At 41.8% G+C, this 16560-nt stretch overlaps 1 protein-coding gene across 5 annotated transcripts in view; it reads left to right on the top strand.

The window, feature by feature from the left end:
* Positions 1-15572: 15572 nt before the first annotated feature.
* The window catches only part of MICAL3 (microtubule associated monooxygenase, calponin and LIM domain containing 3), a 208860-nt gene continuing 207872 nt past the window's right edge, over positions 15573-16560 (top strand). For all 5 annotated transcript variants that reach the window (XM_064284805.1, XM_064284806.1, XM_064284804.1 and 2 more), the window contains exon 1: positions 15573-15660. The gene's annotated coding sequence lies outside the window, so the exon portion shown is untranslated. The remainder of the gene's footprint in view (positions 15661-16560) is intronic.

Raw genomic sequence — 16560 nt, 5'->3', positions numbered from 1 at the left:
CAATAATTCAAATGCATCAATTCTTCTTTGGTCTTCCTTACTCATTGTCCAGCTTTTGCATGCACCTGAGGCAATTGAAAATACCATGGCTTGGGTCAGGCACAGCTTAGTTCTCAAAGTGACATCTTTGCTTTTTAACACTTGAAAGAGATCTTTTGCTGCAGATTTGCCCAATGCAATACGTCATTTGATTTCTTGACTGCTGCCTCCACGGGCATTGATTGTGGATCCAAGTACAATGAAATCCTTGACAACTTCAATCTTTTCTCCGTTTATCATGATGTTGCTTATTTGTCCAATTGTGAGGATTTTTGTTTTCTTTATGTTATGGTGTAATCCATACTGAAGGTTATATGTAGACTTTGATCTCCAACAGTAAGTGCCTCAAGTCCTCTTCACTTTCAGCAAGCAAGGTTGTAACATATCTGCGTGTCGCAGGTTGTTAATTAGTCTTTCTCCGATCCTAATGCCAATCCTGGTGGAAGTAAAGGGTATGAACTTTGGAATGCTTAGAAAGGATGTTCTAAATTCCTATTGAACTATGAAATCCATCCAACAGTCTGTATCTCAGTCAGCATTTTTTGTTTTGCTAGTGACAGAAAGCTTATGAAACCTGGTTTAAGTTAAAAAAAGAATTCATTGTCTCACATAAACTGGTTTCCCATGAGAATTGATCCAGGGCTTACAAATGTGACCAGATCCAGCTTTCCCTCTCTCCGTTTCTCAACTCCACTGCTTCAGGTTGGCTCCACTCTCAGACAGACTCCACCCTCATGGCCCAAGATAGCTGCCAGCAGTTCTGAGAGCTACCTGTATCCCACTTCAAGTCCAGAGAGGAGAAAGAGGCTATTTCCCAGAAGACCTAGCTCTGAGTGGTTAGTCCCTATCTCTGAAGGGATCACTGTGGGTCAGGGGGTGGGATATATTGATGGGCTTAATGCTTAGAGCTGGGGCTCTGGTCAATCCCACCCAAACTGCAAGGTTAGGAATAGGAGATGGGTGATTTCTTATAAGGAAAATCAGGTTACTGAAGGCAATAGAGGAGGAGATCCTGCAGAGGCAACCACAGACCAAAAATAAAAACAAAAAAAACCCACTACAGCCAAGAGATAAGAAAGCTAAACAGGAATTGAGAGTACTATTAAGCACACAAACAATATGGATGGACTGCTCTGCTTAGCCACCTTGGGCTCTCCCTCATCACGGAGTTCGGCATTGTCGAGGAAATGCAAACTGATTTAATATTAAAAAACCAAAACCAAACCTGTTGCAGTGAAATAGATTCCAACTAATCACTACCTTATGTGTGCAGTGTAGAACTGCATTCCATAGGGTTTTCAAGGCTTTGACTTTTGGGAAGTAGATCACCAAGCCTGTCTTCCAAGGCATCTCTAGGTGGATTCGAACTGCTGACCTTTTGGTTAGTAGCTGGGTGCTTAACTTTTTGCACCACCCAGGGACTCCTGATTTTAATGCTAGCCAGTTGTTGTTATTCCTTGCAGTCAAGTCGATTCTGACTCCTAGTGACCCTATATGTGTAGGTAGAACTGTGCTCTATAGGGTTTTCAAGACTGTGACCTTTTGGAAGCAGATCCCCAGGCTGAGCTGCCTCTGGGTGGGTTCGAACTGTCACCTTTCAGCTAGTAGTTGAGTGCTTAACTGTTTCTGCCACCCAGGAACTCCTAATATTAGCCAGTACTAAATATAAATCAAATGAAAAGTAATTCAACAGAATGCAGAAATTATTGAACAATGACATTAATATCACACGCAAGTACAATTTTGGTGAAGACGATTCAAAAGCGGTTGTAGCAGTACATCAACAGGGAACTGCCAGAAATTCAAGCTGGATTCAGAAGAGGACCTGGAACTAGGGATATCATTGCTGATGGCAGATGGATCTTGGCTGAAAGCAGAGAATACCAGAAAGATGTTTACCTGTGTTTTATTGACTATGTAAAAGCATTTGACTGTGTGGATCATAACAAATTATGGATAATATTGTGAAGAATGGGAATTCCAGAACACTTAACTGTGCTCATAAGGAACATGTACATAGACCAAGAGGCAGTCATTTGAACAGAAAAAGGGATACCATATGGTTTAAAGTCAGGAAAGGAGTGCATCAGGTTTATATCCTTTCACCATACGTATTCAATCTGTAGGCTGAGCAAATAATCTGAGAAGCTGGGCTCTGTGAAGAAGAATGCGGTATCAGGATTGAAGGAAGACTATTAACAACCTGCAATATGCAGATGATATAACCTTGCTAGCTGAAAGTGAAGAGGACTTGAAACACTTACTGATGAAGATCAAAGACTACAGCCTTCAGTATGGATTACACCTCAACATAAAGAAAACAAAAATCCTCACAAATGAACCAATAAGCAACATTATGATAAATGGGAAAAAGACTGAAGTTGTCAAGGATTTCATTTTACTTGGATCCACAGTCAGCACCCATGGAAGCTGCAGTCAAGAAATCAAATGACACATTGCATTAGGCAAATCTGCTGCAAAAGTTCTCTTTCAAGTGTTAAAAAGCAAAGACGTCACCTTGAGGGCTAAGGCATGCCTGACCCAAGCCATGGTGTTTTCAATCATCTCATTCGCATGCGAAAGTTGGACAATGAATAAGGAAGACCAAAGAAGAATTGATGCCTTTGAATTATGGTGTTGGCGAAGAATACTGAATATACTATGGACTCCCAAAAAACCAAAAAAATCTGTCTCAGAATAAGCACAGCCAGAAAGCGCCCTAGAAGCAAGGATGGCAAGAATTCATCTCACATACTTTGGACGTGTTATCAGGAGGGACCAGTCCCTGAAGAAGGACACCATGCTTGAAAAAGTAAAGGGTCAGTGAAAAAGAGGAAGACCCTCAGTAGGATGGATTGACACAATGTCTGCAACAATGGGCTCACGTATAACAATGATTGTGAGGATGGCTGGCACAGGACCAGGCAGTGTTTCATTCTGTTGTACATAGGGTCGCTGTGAGTCGGAGCCTCTTCGATGGCACCTAACAACTATAAATCAGAAGACTGATACCTCTTTATAACTGAAAAAGTTTCTATGTAAGGACTTACTAACCGCTTCAGAGTTATAATTTATACTTTATGTGTTGTTCTGAGCTGTCCCACTGCCGTCTTCATTGGTTCAGGTGAAATGACACTGAGTTTGTCTGGACATTAATCATTTGTGCAGGTTCTGCTCTAACTTCTGTGTAATTTTTCAAACAATTAGCAAGGGGTGAAAAAGATGAGAAATGCCCGGGATTACTGAGAGAAGGGGCTTCTTCATACATTGCTGGTGGGAAAGTAAACTGGGATGAACTTCCTGAAAGACAATTTGGCAATATACATGAGATGTCTTAAAAATGTATATACCTTTTGATCAAGCAATTCTATTTCTAAAAATATTAGAGATTAATCAGAGAAATATAATCATCTATATATACTGACAATCTTGAAGTTAAACATAGAAATGAAAAATTGGAAATAATATTAATGACTAAAGATAAGATCTTGGTTAAACCACTTATAGTATAGATATATGCTGTAGCCATTTAAAATCATGTTTTAGAATAATACATAATGTCATGAAAAATAATAAAATTTCTATTATTAAGGAAAAAGGTAGATTGCAAAGAGGTCTGATCAAATTTTGTTAAAAAGATGCATATAAAAAGTACATACACACATACAAAGAAAAATATACAGGAAAAATATCCACCAAAATAGTGACAGTGATATGCTGGTAATGGGTAATTTTTTTGTTTGTTTGTTCTAAATTTTATTTATTTTGTTGATGTTATTGAGAGTATACATAGCAAAACATACACCGATTCAACAATTTCTACACATACAATTTAGTGATATTGATTACATTCTTCAAGTTGTACAACTATTCTCACCCTCCTTTTCTAAGTTGTTATTCTCTCATTAACAAACTCAATACCCCCTAAGGTTCCTATATATTCTTTCAAGTGGCTGTTATCAATTTGATCCCATATAGATAGATCTTAAAAGAGCATAATGCTCAAGGCAGAATTTTTTACTAGTTTAACTATTTTTTTTTTTTTTTATTGTTTGGTTTTAAGATGACTTCGGGGGATATTTTTAGTGTAAGGTTTAAAGATTATCTCAGGGTTATAATTTCAGGAGTTTATCTAACCTCCATGGCTCCAGGAAGTCTGAAGTCCTTGGGAATTTTAATTTTTTTTTCTGTTATTTCCCCCTTTTGATCAGGATTCTTCTATGGAATCTTTGATAAAAATGTTCAGTAATGAAAAAAAAAATGTTCAGTAATGGTAGCTGGGCACCATCCAGTTCTTCTGGTCTCATGGGAAAGGTGGCAGTTGTTCATAGAGGCAATTACTGACATACCACTTCCTCCTCCTATTCACTGACTCTCCTTATTCCTCTGTTGCTCCAGGTGAATACAGACCAATTGTTGTGCCTTGGATGGCCTACATAACAAACTAGGAGGTAGAACAGAAGCACTAAAAACATTATTAGGCCAATTAACTAGGATGTCCCCTGAGACCATGACCCTAAACCTCCAAACCAAGGAAACAAATCCCATGTAGGATTTGGTTATACACAAGCAGCCTCAGCAGCTACTCTTTCTTGTTTGTTGTTGTTATAAATCTATCTGTCATAGATTGAGTTGTGTCCCCCCAAAATATGTGTCAACTTGCTTAGGCCATTCTTCCCAGTATTGTGTGGTTGTCTTCCATTTTGTGATTGTAATTTTATGTTAAAGAGAATTAGGGTGGGATTGTAACACCCTTTAAGGTCACATCCCTGATCCAATGTAAAGGGAGTTTCCCTGGGGTGTGGTCTGCACCACCTTTTATCTTACAAGAGATAAAAGGAAAGGGAAGTGAGCAGAGAATGGGGGACCTCATACCACCAAGAAAGCAGCCCTTGAAGCAGAGCGTATCCTTTGGACTGGGGGTCCCTGCACCTGAGAAGCGCCTTGACCAGAGGAAGACTTATGACAAGGATCTTCCTCCAGAGCTGAGAGAGAAAGCCTTCCCCTGGAGCTGATGCTCTGCATTTGGACCTGTAGCCTACTGGACTGAGAAAATAAATTTCTCTTTGTTAAAGCCATCCACGTGTAATATTTCTGTTACAGCAGCACTAGATGACTAAGACAATATGTATCACACAACTTTTTTGCCAATTCAGCTTTTTACAGGTATACAACTTATTGACAGCAATTACAATAATTGGGTGTGCCCATAATCAAAGCAATTTCTCCATCACTGTTAATGCTCCTTTTCCCCCTGCCTCCTAACCCTGGTGACCACTAATAAACTTTGGTCTCTATATGTTTGCCTTTTCTTGTCTTTTTCTATAAATGTTGTTGCTGTTAGGTGCCGTTGAGTCGGTTCCAACTCATAGTGACCCTATGCACAACAGAACGAAACACTGCCCAGTCCTGCGCCATCCTTACAATCGTTGTTATGCTTGAGCTCATTGTTGCAGCCACTGTGTCAATCCACCTTGTTGAGAGTCTTCCTCTTTTCCGCTGACCCTGTACCTTGCCAAGTATGATGTCCTTCTCCAGGGACTGATCCCTCCTGACAACATGTCCAAAGTATGTAAGACACAGTCTTGCCATTCTTGCTTCTAAGAAGCTATGAGTTTCTATAAATGAGATCATACAATATTTGTCCCTTTGTGATTGGCTTATTTCATTCAGCATAATATCTTCAAGCTCCATCCATACTGTAGCATGCATCAAGACTTGATTTCTCCTACTGGCTGAATAGTATTCCATTGTATGTATGTACCATATTTTGTTTATTCATTCATCTGTTGATAAGTATTTAGGTTGTCTCCACCTTTTGGCTATATAGATAGTGCTGCAGTGAACATTGGTGTACAAGTCTTTGCTGAGTCTTTGCTTTCAGGTCTTTTGGGTATATACCTAGGAGTGGAATTGCTGGGTGGTGCCCTGGTGGGGCAGTGGTTAAGTGTTTGGCTGCTAACCAAAAGGTTGGCAGTTTGAATCTACCAGCTACTCCTTGGAAACCCTATGGGGCAGTTCTACTCTGACCTACAAGGTGGCTATGAGTCAGAACTGACTCAACGGCAATGGGTTTGGTTTTTTTTTTTTAATGGCAGTTCTATTTTTAGTTTTTTGAAGAACCGTCACATTATTTTCCATAATAGCTGTACAATTTTGCATTCCCACCAGCAATAGGAGTGGAATTGCTGGGTGGTGCCCTGGTGGGGCAGTGGTTAAGTGTAAGGGTTCCAATTTCCCTGAATCCTTGCCAACATTCGTTATTTTGTTCTTTTTTTTCTTTTTCCATCTTAGCCATCCTAGTGGGAGTGTGATGGTATCTCATTGTGGTTTTGATTTGTACCTCTGATGGCTAATGACGCTGATATCTTTTCATGTGTTGGTGGTGATTTTAATGTCTTCTCGGTGAAATGTCTATTCAAGTCCTTTGCCCATTTTATGATTGGGTTATTTGTCTTTCTGTTGTTAAGTCGTGGAAATTGTATATATATTTTGGTTATTAAGTTTTTGTCAGATATATGGTTTCTGAAGACAATCTCCCAGTCGGTAACTTGTCTTTTCACATTTTTGGTGAAGTCTTTTGATGAACAAAAGTTTTTCATTTTTATGAGGTCCCATTTATCTATTTTGTCTTTTGCTATTTTTGCTTTTGTTATTACATTTTATAATCTGTTGTTGAAAGCCAGGCCTGACAGTGTTGCCCCTGCTTAGTCTGCTAAGAGTTTTATGGTTTTAGTTTGCACATTTAGGTGCTTAATACATTTTGAATTTTTTTGTGTGTATGGTGTGAGGCATGGATCCTGTTTCATTTTTCTGTATATGAAAATCCAATTTCCCAGCACTGTTTATTGAAGAGACTCTTCTTTCCCCAAAGAATGGATTTAGCACCCTTGTCAAAAATCAGTTGACCAAAAAAAAAAAAAAAAACCACTGCCGTCGAGTCGATTCCGACTTATAGCAACCCTATAGGACAGAGTAGAACTGCCCCCATAGAGTTTCCAAGGAGCACCTGGCAGATTCCAACTGCCTACCTCCTGGTTTGCAGCCCTAGCAATTAACGACTACACCACCAGGGTTTCTATCACTTGACCAAAGATATGTGAATTCTCAATTCTATTCCATTGGTTTGGCTGTCTATTGTTATACCAGTACCAGGCTGTTTTGATTACTGTAGCTGTTTAGTATGTTTTGAAATCAGGAAGTGTGATTTTATAATCCTATTTTGTTCTTCTCTTTCAACATTGTTTTAGATTTACATGGCCTCTTGCCCTTCTATATAAAATTGACGATTGGTTTTTCTATTTCTGAAAAGAAGGCTGTTTGAATTTTGAATGGTATTGCATTGAATCTACAGATTGCTTTCAGTAGTGGCCTCTTAACAATAGTAAGTTTTCTAATTCATGAGCATGGAATAGCTTTCCATTTATTTAAGTCTTCTTTAATCTTTTTCAGTAGTGTTTTATAGTTTTCTTTGTATAAGTCCTTCATGTTCCTGGTTAGATTTATTCCTAAGTATTTTATTCTCTTAGACACTATTGTAAATGGAATTGTTTGCCTAATTTCCCTTTCAAATTTCTCATTGCTGGTGTATAGAAACCTTTTGTTTGTTGACCTCGTACCCTGCAAATTTGCTGAATTCCTCTATTGGCTCTAGAAGTTTTCTTGTGGAGTCTTTGGGATTTTCTATGTATTGGATCACCAAGCCAAACCAAACCTACTGTTGTCGAGTTGATTCTGACTCATAGCGACCCTATATGACAAAGTAGAACTGCTCCATAAGGTTTCCAAGGCCGTAAATCTTTACAGAAGCAGACCGCCAAATCTTTCTTCCTTGGAGCAGCTGGTGGGTTCAAACTGCTGATCTTTTGGTTAGCAGCCAAGCACTTTAACCACTGTGCCACCTGGATTCTGTTTGCTAGTATTTTTGTTGAAGATTTTTGCATCTATATTTCATGAGAGATATTGGCCTGTAGTTTTCTTTTTCGTTTGGTGTCTTTGTCTGATTTGGGCATCAGGGTTATAGCTTGCTTCATAGAACGAATTAGAGAGTATTCCTTACTTCTCTATCTTTTGGAAGAGTTTAAACAGTATTGGTGTCAATTCTTCTCTAAATGTTTGGTAGAATTCCCCAGTGAAGCCATCCGATCCAAGACTTTTTTTTTGTCATTGGGAGGTTTTTGATCACTGATTCTGTCTCTTTACTTGTTATGGGTCTGTTGAGTCTTTCAGTCACCTCTTGAGTCAGTCTGGGTAGGTTACCTTCTTCCAAAAATTTGTCCGTTTTATCTAGGTTATCCAGTTTGTTGCTGTACAGTTGTTCATAATATTCCGTCATAATTATCGGGTCAGTTGTAATGTGCCCGCTTTCATTTTTTATTTTGGTTATTTGGATCTTTTCTCTTCTTTGTCAGTGTAGCTAAAGGTTTGTTGATTTTATGATCTTTTCAAAGAACCAACTTCTGGTTTTATTGATGCTCTCTATTGTTTTTCTGCTTTCAACTTTATTTATGCTCTGATCTTTGTTATTTCCCTTCTTTTGATAGGTGTAGGCTTAGGTTGATCTTCTCTTTCTAGTTCTTGGAGCTGTTGAGTTAGGCTGTTAACTTGATAATTTTTTTCTTTTTTTATGTAGGCATTTATCATATAAGTTTCCCTCTGAGTACTACCATCGCTGCATCCCACAAGTTTTGCTATGTTGTGCTTTCATTTTCATTTGACTCTAAGAAATTTGTGATTTCTCTTTTAATTCCTTCCTTGACCCATCGGTAGTTTAATAGTGTGTTGTTTAATTTCCATATGTTTGTGTATTTTCCAGGTTTTTTCTCTGTTATTGATTTCTAGCTTTACTCCATTCAGTTAGAGAAAGTACTTGATATGATTTCAATCTTTTTAAATTTATCAAGACTTGCTTTGTGCATAATGGGTAATTTTTATTTTGTTTTTGTACTTTTCCCTATTAAAAAATTTTTTTACAATGAACACGTATTACTTTTGAAGTCAGAAAATCGTTTTTATTTAAAAAATAAGACAGATCTGGAGTGAAATAAGTCAGTCACAAAAGGACAAATATTGAATGAGACCACTATCATAAGAACTCAAGGAAAAGTTTAAACACACACACACACAAAATATTGATGGTTACGAGGGGGAAGGGATATCACTAACTAGATACTAGACAAGTATCAACTTTAGTGAAGGGAAAGACAGCACACAATATACGGGAAGTCAGCAAAATTTGACCGAAACAAAGGCATGGAAGTTTCCTGGACACATCCAAACACCTTGAGGAACCAAGTTGGAGCTGGGGCCTGGGGACCATAGTCTTGGGGACATCTAGGTCAATTGGCATAACATAGGTCATAAAGAAAATGTTCTACATCCCACCTTGGTGAGTAGCATCTGGGGTTTAAAAGCTTGCAAGCGGCCAACTAACATACATCTATTGGTCCCATCCTATCTGGAGCAAAGGAGAATGAGGAAAACCAAAGCCACAAGGAAAATATTAGCCCAAAAGACTAAAGGACCACATGAACCAGAGCCTCCACCAACCTGAGCCCAGATGAACTAGATGGTGCCCAGCAACCACCACCAACAGCTCTGACAGGGATCACAATAGAGGGTTATGGGCAGAGCAGGAGAAAAATGTAGAACAAAATTCAAATTCATGAAAAAAAAAAAAAAGACCAGACTTACTGGTCTAACAGGCACTGGAGGAACCCCTGAGTCTATGGCACCAGACATTTGGCTAACCCAGAACTGAAACCACCCTTGAAGCCCACTTTTCAGACAAAGATTTGACAGGCCTATAAAGCAAACAGTAACACATGTGAGGACCGTGAGCCTGAGTTTGATCAAATATACGAGACCAAATGGGCAACTGCTGCCCAAAAGCAAGAAGGCAGGAAGGGACAGGAACTGGACAAATGGACACAGGGAACCCAGGGTGAAAAGGAGGAGCATTATCTCACATTGTGGATTGTAACCAATATCACAAAACAATTTGTGTACAAATTTTTGAATGAGAAATTAACTTGAGGTATAGATTTTCACCTAGAACACAATAAAAATTTTTTAAAAGATTTAACATACCACAACTCTTCTAATGGTCAAATTACCATTTACACATGTCCAGTTATTTCTGGTGGCCTCTACCTCTTCATATTCCACCCCAATATATACACCCATCTTGCCCTCTCCCAGAATGCAACACTTTCTCCTAGCACAGGTGATGGGGCTTTCCAACATAAGTCTGTACGTGGACCTGGGGATATTATTCTATCACATATCTTCTGAGGAGCTCAGGCTGATTCATTCCTTATCAAGGTGGGTCTGATGTTCATCACCTTCATTCATTCATTAAGTACAGGCTTCGTATGTCATCTGTCAGGATAACTTCACAGAACCTGACAATTCTATGCTCGCAGTAGGCGCCCAATAAATGTTTTCTGTCTTTTTTTTATTGTGGTGAAATATATATAACAAAACATTTGCCGTTTCAACCATTTTTTTATATGTACAATTCAGTGACACTGGTTGTATTCATCATGTTGTACAACCATCACCATTATCCAGGACGGATTACCCAATAAGCCAGGTAGATGCCAGCTTACTTGTGCTTAAAGATGTGGTGAAACTCGTGCAAAACTGTGCACTGCAGATTAGTAAAAAAACACAATTAAGCCTGTGTGTACCTTGCTTACTGTAAGCCTGTGCACACCTTGCTTGCTGGTCAATCTGCCCTGCCACTATTCATTTCCTAATTTTTCATCACCCTTAACAGAAACTCATTATCCCTTAAGCAATAACTCCTCATTAGCCCTCCCACTGGCCCCTGGTAACTACTAATAAACTTTGGTCTTTAAGCATTTGCTTACTCTAGATATTTAATAAAAGTGGGCTCGTATATTTGTCCTTTTATATCTGACTTATTTCACTCAGCATAATGTTTTCAAGGTTCATCCATGTCATAGCATGTATCAGAGCTTCATTTCTCTTTATGGCTCAGTAATATTCCATTGTATGTATATACCACATTTTGTTTATCCATTCATCTGTTGATGGACCAATCAATGTCTGAATGCATAAATAAAGCACTCAGATATGTCGAGATGTTTTAGAGCTCTCTGGGGGATAAGAAAAGAAAGGAAAGCTATGGGAAAAGAAAATTAACTGTATTGACTAGGACTGGGCCAGGCAAAGAGCATGTCAGAAGTATTGACTTCAGAATTACCTTGCTCAGGCTTTGTAATCGATATAAAAAGTTTACTGGTTCCCACATCATTTGTTAGCATGTCCATCCCCGTGGGGGATTTCAGCAGCTTGCAAAGAGTAAAATCATCAGCCCAGACTATATTTTCAGGGCAGTGTTACAGCTGCCAGTGGACAAACAAACAAACAAAAACTACTGTCATCCAGTCCGTTCCAACTCATAGTGACCCTACAGCACAGAGTAGATTGACCCTTCAGGTTTCTAAGGCTGTACTTTTTTTTTTTTTTTTTTGGCTTTAACAAACAAAGAATTGTCCTTGGGGGACAAGGGAAGGTCCTTGTCTCTTTATTGTCTGTTCCTCGGATCCTTAGTGATTTTCACGTGGTGCGTATCTCCCCCTCCATTTGTGCTTGCTCTCTTGCTTAATCTGCTCCTTTTTATTTCTCAAAAGTGGTGGTTTATAATACACCCTACATGGATATGGTGTCATTAACATAACAAAAAATCCCTGTTCTCAAATGGGGTCACATCCACACGTATAGGGGTGAGGATTTACAAGATAAAATTTTGGGGGACACAATTCAATCCCTAACACCACCCCTTCCAAGGCTGTAAATCTTTATGGAAGTAGACTGCTGCATCTTTCTCCTGTGGAGCGCTTGTGGGTTCGAACTGTTGACTTTTGGTTAGGAGACAAGTCCTTTACCACTGTGCCCCCAGGGCTCCTTTACAACTGCCAGTAGAACAGGATATTTTGCTAAAGAGAAACTCAGAATCGTCTCCAAACTGGTGGGCAGCAGTACTACACAAAGAACCCCTTCCTGAGGGGCATCAGGCGATCCTCTGACCGCTCCCGGCAGTGGGGGCAGTTTTTGTTCTCCTTTGCTATTGAATTTCCCAGGTGTGTCAAAGACAGTAATCTCACTGGCAGAATATAGACAACAAACCAGTAAAAAATATATACACAGTGCTTTTCACTCTTTATAGAAGGTCTTCATTGACTTGCCTTCTGCCCACTGAGAGAAATTCTTGTACTATCCTCCCTGGACTCCATGGCATGGACTTTGCTATTTTGCATTTGTTCCTTTGTTGCTTATAATTGTTCTCTAGTTGTTACATGTAAAAAACATTGTGCTCATGGGGGGAGGAGAGGAGGGGGAGGCAGAGATTGCAGTGGAAAGAATGTACAAATTGGAAAACCTGACTTCACTATTTATAAGCCTTGCTACCTTAGTCAAATTAGTCAGCCTCTCTGAGCCACAGTTTTCCTTCCTAATCTATAAACAATCTGCTCCTAACCCTCCTCACATGGTTGCTTTGAAATGATATTATAGGTATAAAAGTTCATAAAACTTTAGCTATAAAACATGATGTAAGTGTTTGATATTATCTTTTGTATGGAATGCAGTAGGTTCTTAAGAAACAGGAGGTAACCAAAGAAACAAAGAAAATATTAGCCCAAGAGACAAAGGGACCACATAAACCAGAGACTGCACCAGCCTGAGACCAGAACTAGATGGTACCTGGCTACCACCAATGATCACCCTGACAGGGAACACAACGGAGAGTCACTGACAGAGTGGGAGAAAAGTGTGGAACAGAACTCCAATTTATGTAAAAAGACCAAGCTTAATCATCTGACTAAGACTGGAGGAAACCCTGAAGCCATGGCCCCTGGACACTATGTTAAGCCAGAACTAAAAGCATTCCCGAAGCCCACTCTTCAGACAAAGATTAGACTGGACTATAAAATATGAAGTCATAGTGATTCTTAGTTTAAGCAGATACATGAGACCAAACAGGCGGTTCCTCTCTGGAGGCAGGATGAGAAGGCAGGAAGGTACAGGAGCTGGTTGGATGGACACGGGAAACTGGGGTGGAAAGGGGCAGTGTGCTGTCACATTGTAGGGATTGTAACTAGAGTCACATGACAATATGTGTATAAAATCTTACATGAGAGATTAATTTAATCTGTAAACTTTCACCAAAAGTACAAAAATTAAAAAAAAAGGAGGTTGTGGGAAAGTCTCTAGGTGGCACGAACTGTTTGCATTTGTCTATTAAAGGTTGGCAGTTTAAACCCATCTAGTGGTGTTGTGGAAGAAAGGCCTGGCAATCTGCTTTTGTAAAGATTGTTGTTATGTGTCGTGGAGTCAGTGACTCCATGTAATAGAGTAGAACTGCCCCATAGGGTTTTCCAGGCTGTAATCTTTACGGGAGCAGATTGCCAGGTCTTTCTCCCTCAGAACTACTGGGTGGGTTCAAACTGCCAACCAAACAGCCAAGTGCTTAACTGTGGCACCACCAGGGCTTTTTTTTTTTCTATAAAGATTATAGCCAAGGAAGCCCTATGGAGTGTCCATGAGTTGGAATCATGGACATGACAGCAGTGGGTTTGATGTTTGGTTTATTGCATTGTTGGGGAATGAGGGTGGCCACTAGAGTCAGACCTCCTCCGTGTGCCCTTGGGCAAATCAGCTTCTCTAAGTCTTGGTTTGCTCATCATTATATGGCAATAATAATGCAGTTTCACAGAGCTGATGTGAGGATGAAATGAAGTAAGGCATTCAAAGCACTTCCAAAGAGTATTGGGCACCTAAAAAAAAAAAAAAAAAGCACTTCCAAAGAGTATTGGGCACCTAGTAAGCACTTAATAATGTAAGCTGCTGCTGCTGCTGCTGTTGTTGTAAATGAATGAAAGAGGAAAATATGTCAAAAATGCATATTGGGGTAGAGAGCATAGAGACTCAAGGCTATGGTGGGGGAAGCAGAGTAGACATGGGAACGCCATAAGCTAGCAGCTTCTTGTAATCAGTCTGGGAGGGCTTCATGGAAGAACTGAATTTCTGGAACTCTTGATAATAGGTGGAAGATGAATTGTCTGGCTAGGAAGTGAAGTTATTAGAAAGGGTATTCCTAATACCTGATATAATTTGGAGGAGAGTAGGTTGGGTGACCAGATGATGGGAGGTTGAAAAGTTCTAAAATAAGGTAGAGTTGGCCTGAAGATTGGTAGCCGAGAAGTAGCCCTAACTGCCTGTATAAAGCTCTAAATTGGAGCAGAGTAGGCCACCAAGGGGTGCTTGGGAAGCCTTGGATTCGATAAGTGTGACTGAAAGCACAATTGGCCATGCATAGTTGAATGGCATGTTACAGACTCGGGACAGAGAAGAACACTTTAGTAACTCCAATAAGGATTGTGCAGCGGAATTTGTTGCTGAAAAAAAAAAAAAAGGTAACAGGCAAATCAATTATTAATTGAAACTTTGACGATGTAGAAGAAGGGAGAAGGAAGAGGTGACTTTTGGAAGGGTAGAAATCATGAAATACTCCAGGGTCTCGCCACACACATGAAGAATGCTCTACTTTAAGAGAAGAGGGTCCCGAAAAGAATACTAATTCGCGTTTACAAAAGGTAGAGTTGATACTGCCTGTATGAAAGATTTGGGATAGGCGACTACCCATTTCCAACCGAAGGCTCTTTAAGATGATGGAACACCCCCAAAACTGAAGAATATAAGCAAACATTGCTAATCATACGCAAAAGATCATAGTATCAAAACATACGAGGGCTGGAAGTGCCTTCGGAGATCAACTGTAGTCCGGTATCTTCATTTTACGGATGAGGAAATTGAGTTAAAGAGGTGGTTACCTTGTCCTCAAGGTCACACAAATATATATCTTGGTTCAATTCTCTATGTATTTTCTTTTAGCGCCCTCCGCCAAAAACTTGAGGGCTCCCTAATCTCTTTGTTTCCCATCTGGATAGGATCAGCATACAATTGTAGTTTTGTTTTTGCGGCGGCTACTGAGAGCAACCAACAAGTCGCCTTTAAACGCATCCCCTCTTTTCCCCCATCGGGCCGACTTCGATATGCCCACTACGTTTCTCCATTGGCCATTTCGTGTGGCTTCTCGCCCCCTTCCCAGATTCCCAACCAATCAACTCTTCCCTCTCTCACTCCAGCCGGGCTTTGAGGAATGTACCATATGGACAGTGCAGGGGGGGTAGAAAGGAGGAAGGGCGTGGCAACGGTTTATTTCTTTACCTTTTGTACATAACCCGCGAGATTCTGGCAAAGTCTGGGCCGGTAGGTAGCAACGGGGTCCTTGAGGTCGGGCAGTACGCGCCAGTTCCAGAGGCGCTCTTGAACTCTTCGTCCCCGAGGCTGGGGTTCAGTGGTCGGACCTGGAGGGCCGCAGCCCCCGCCCTCCCATGTGCCCGCCCAGCCACCGGCGGCGGCGCCGCTGCTTCTGCTGCCGCTGGCCGCTGCTGCCGCTGTTACCCTGGCCGGACGCAGCGGGCTGGCGCGCTGGGGCTGCGGAGCTGCGGGAGCCCAGAGCAGGGCTCGGCGGCCCGGGCCGGCCACGGGGACGCCGGCGCCGAGGGCACACACCAGCATGAAGTGGAGGTGAGGACCGGGCTCCGGGAGCTAGACCGGCCCCAACCGCCCCAGGGAGCCGTATCCCACCCGCGCCGGGAGCTCGGAGTTTCCGGGACCCCGGGCTGGCCCCGGCGGGGGTTTCTGGAGCCGGCAGCTGCTGCAGCCGGGCATCTGGCTGTAGATCTCCCGCCCCGCAGCTGGGAGGGCTCGGAATCCTCTGTGGGCGCTTGGCGCCTCCTTCTGGCGGCGCCTTCCAGCCCTTTCCCCCGCGGGGCAGTAGAGCCCGGGAGGAAGCCCCCTCCTCGCGCATCTCCGGCCGGCCCTGCCTGGCCCCTGTTGCTGACCTCCAGGAGTTGGCGCTCAGTCCAGTCCGGCCAGGCGCGTCCCAGTGCTCCAGGGCAGACTGGCTCTGGGGGAAGTCGAGGAAGGCATCCAGCTTCTTGTGAGAATAGGAGGGAGAGGGACTTAGACTGGATGTTCTGCGGGGAGGCTTTTGGGGGGGGCGGGAGCAAAGATCTCATCCTGCCCAGGGTCCATGCTCCCCGGAGGCTTGGGAATGGGGCTGTTCACTGCCCTGCCCCCGGAGCTCAGCCTCCGGCGGGCCTTTGCCTTCCAGTCGAGCTGGGGTCCTGGGGACACGTCAGTCCCGCCACGGTTCAGTGGATTACCGGCCTCTGGCGGGTAAACCCTGTTCCTCTGTCCCTGGTCTGTGAGTGTGGGTTGCTGAGGTCGTTAGGGGTAGGTGGCCAAAATAGAACGCTGAAGTGCTTTTTTATTTTCGTGGTAGTGTGGGGCGGGGGCAGTGAGGGCGTGATAGCATCATTCTCTTATCTCCTGCCGCCCCTTCCTTAACTGCCCAACAAGGTGGTAGTGCTATGGGAGGTCTTGGTGGTACACTGGAAATTCCTGGTTTAAAAACCACTTTGA

Source organism: Loxodonta africana, chromosome 4 (genome assembly GCF_030014295.1).
Source record: "Loxodonta africana isolate mLoxAfr1 chromosome 4, mLoxAfr1.hap2, whole genome shotgun sequence".
Lineage (NCBI taxonomy): Eukaryota > Metazoa > Chordata > Mammalia > Proboscidea > Elephantidae > Loxodonta > Loxodonta africana.
Note: the sequence above shows the minus strand (reverse complement) of the source record. Positions and strands in the feature narration are given on the sequence as shown.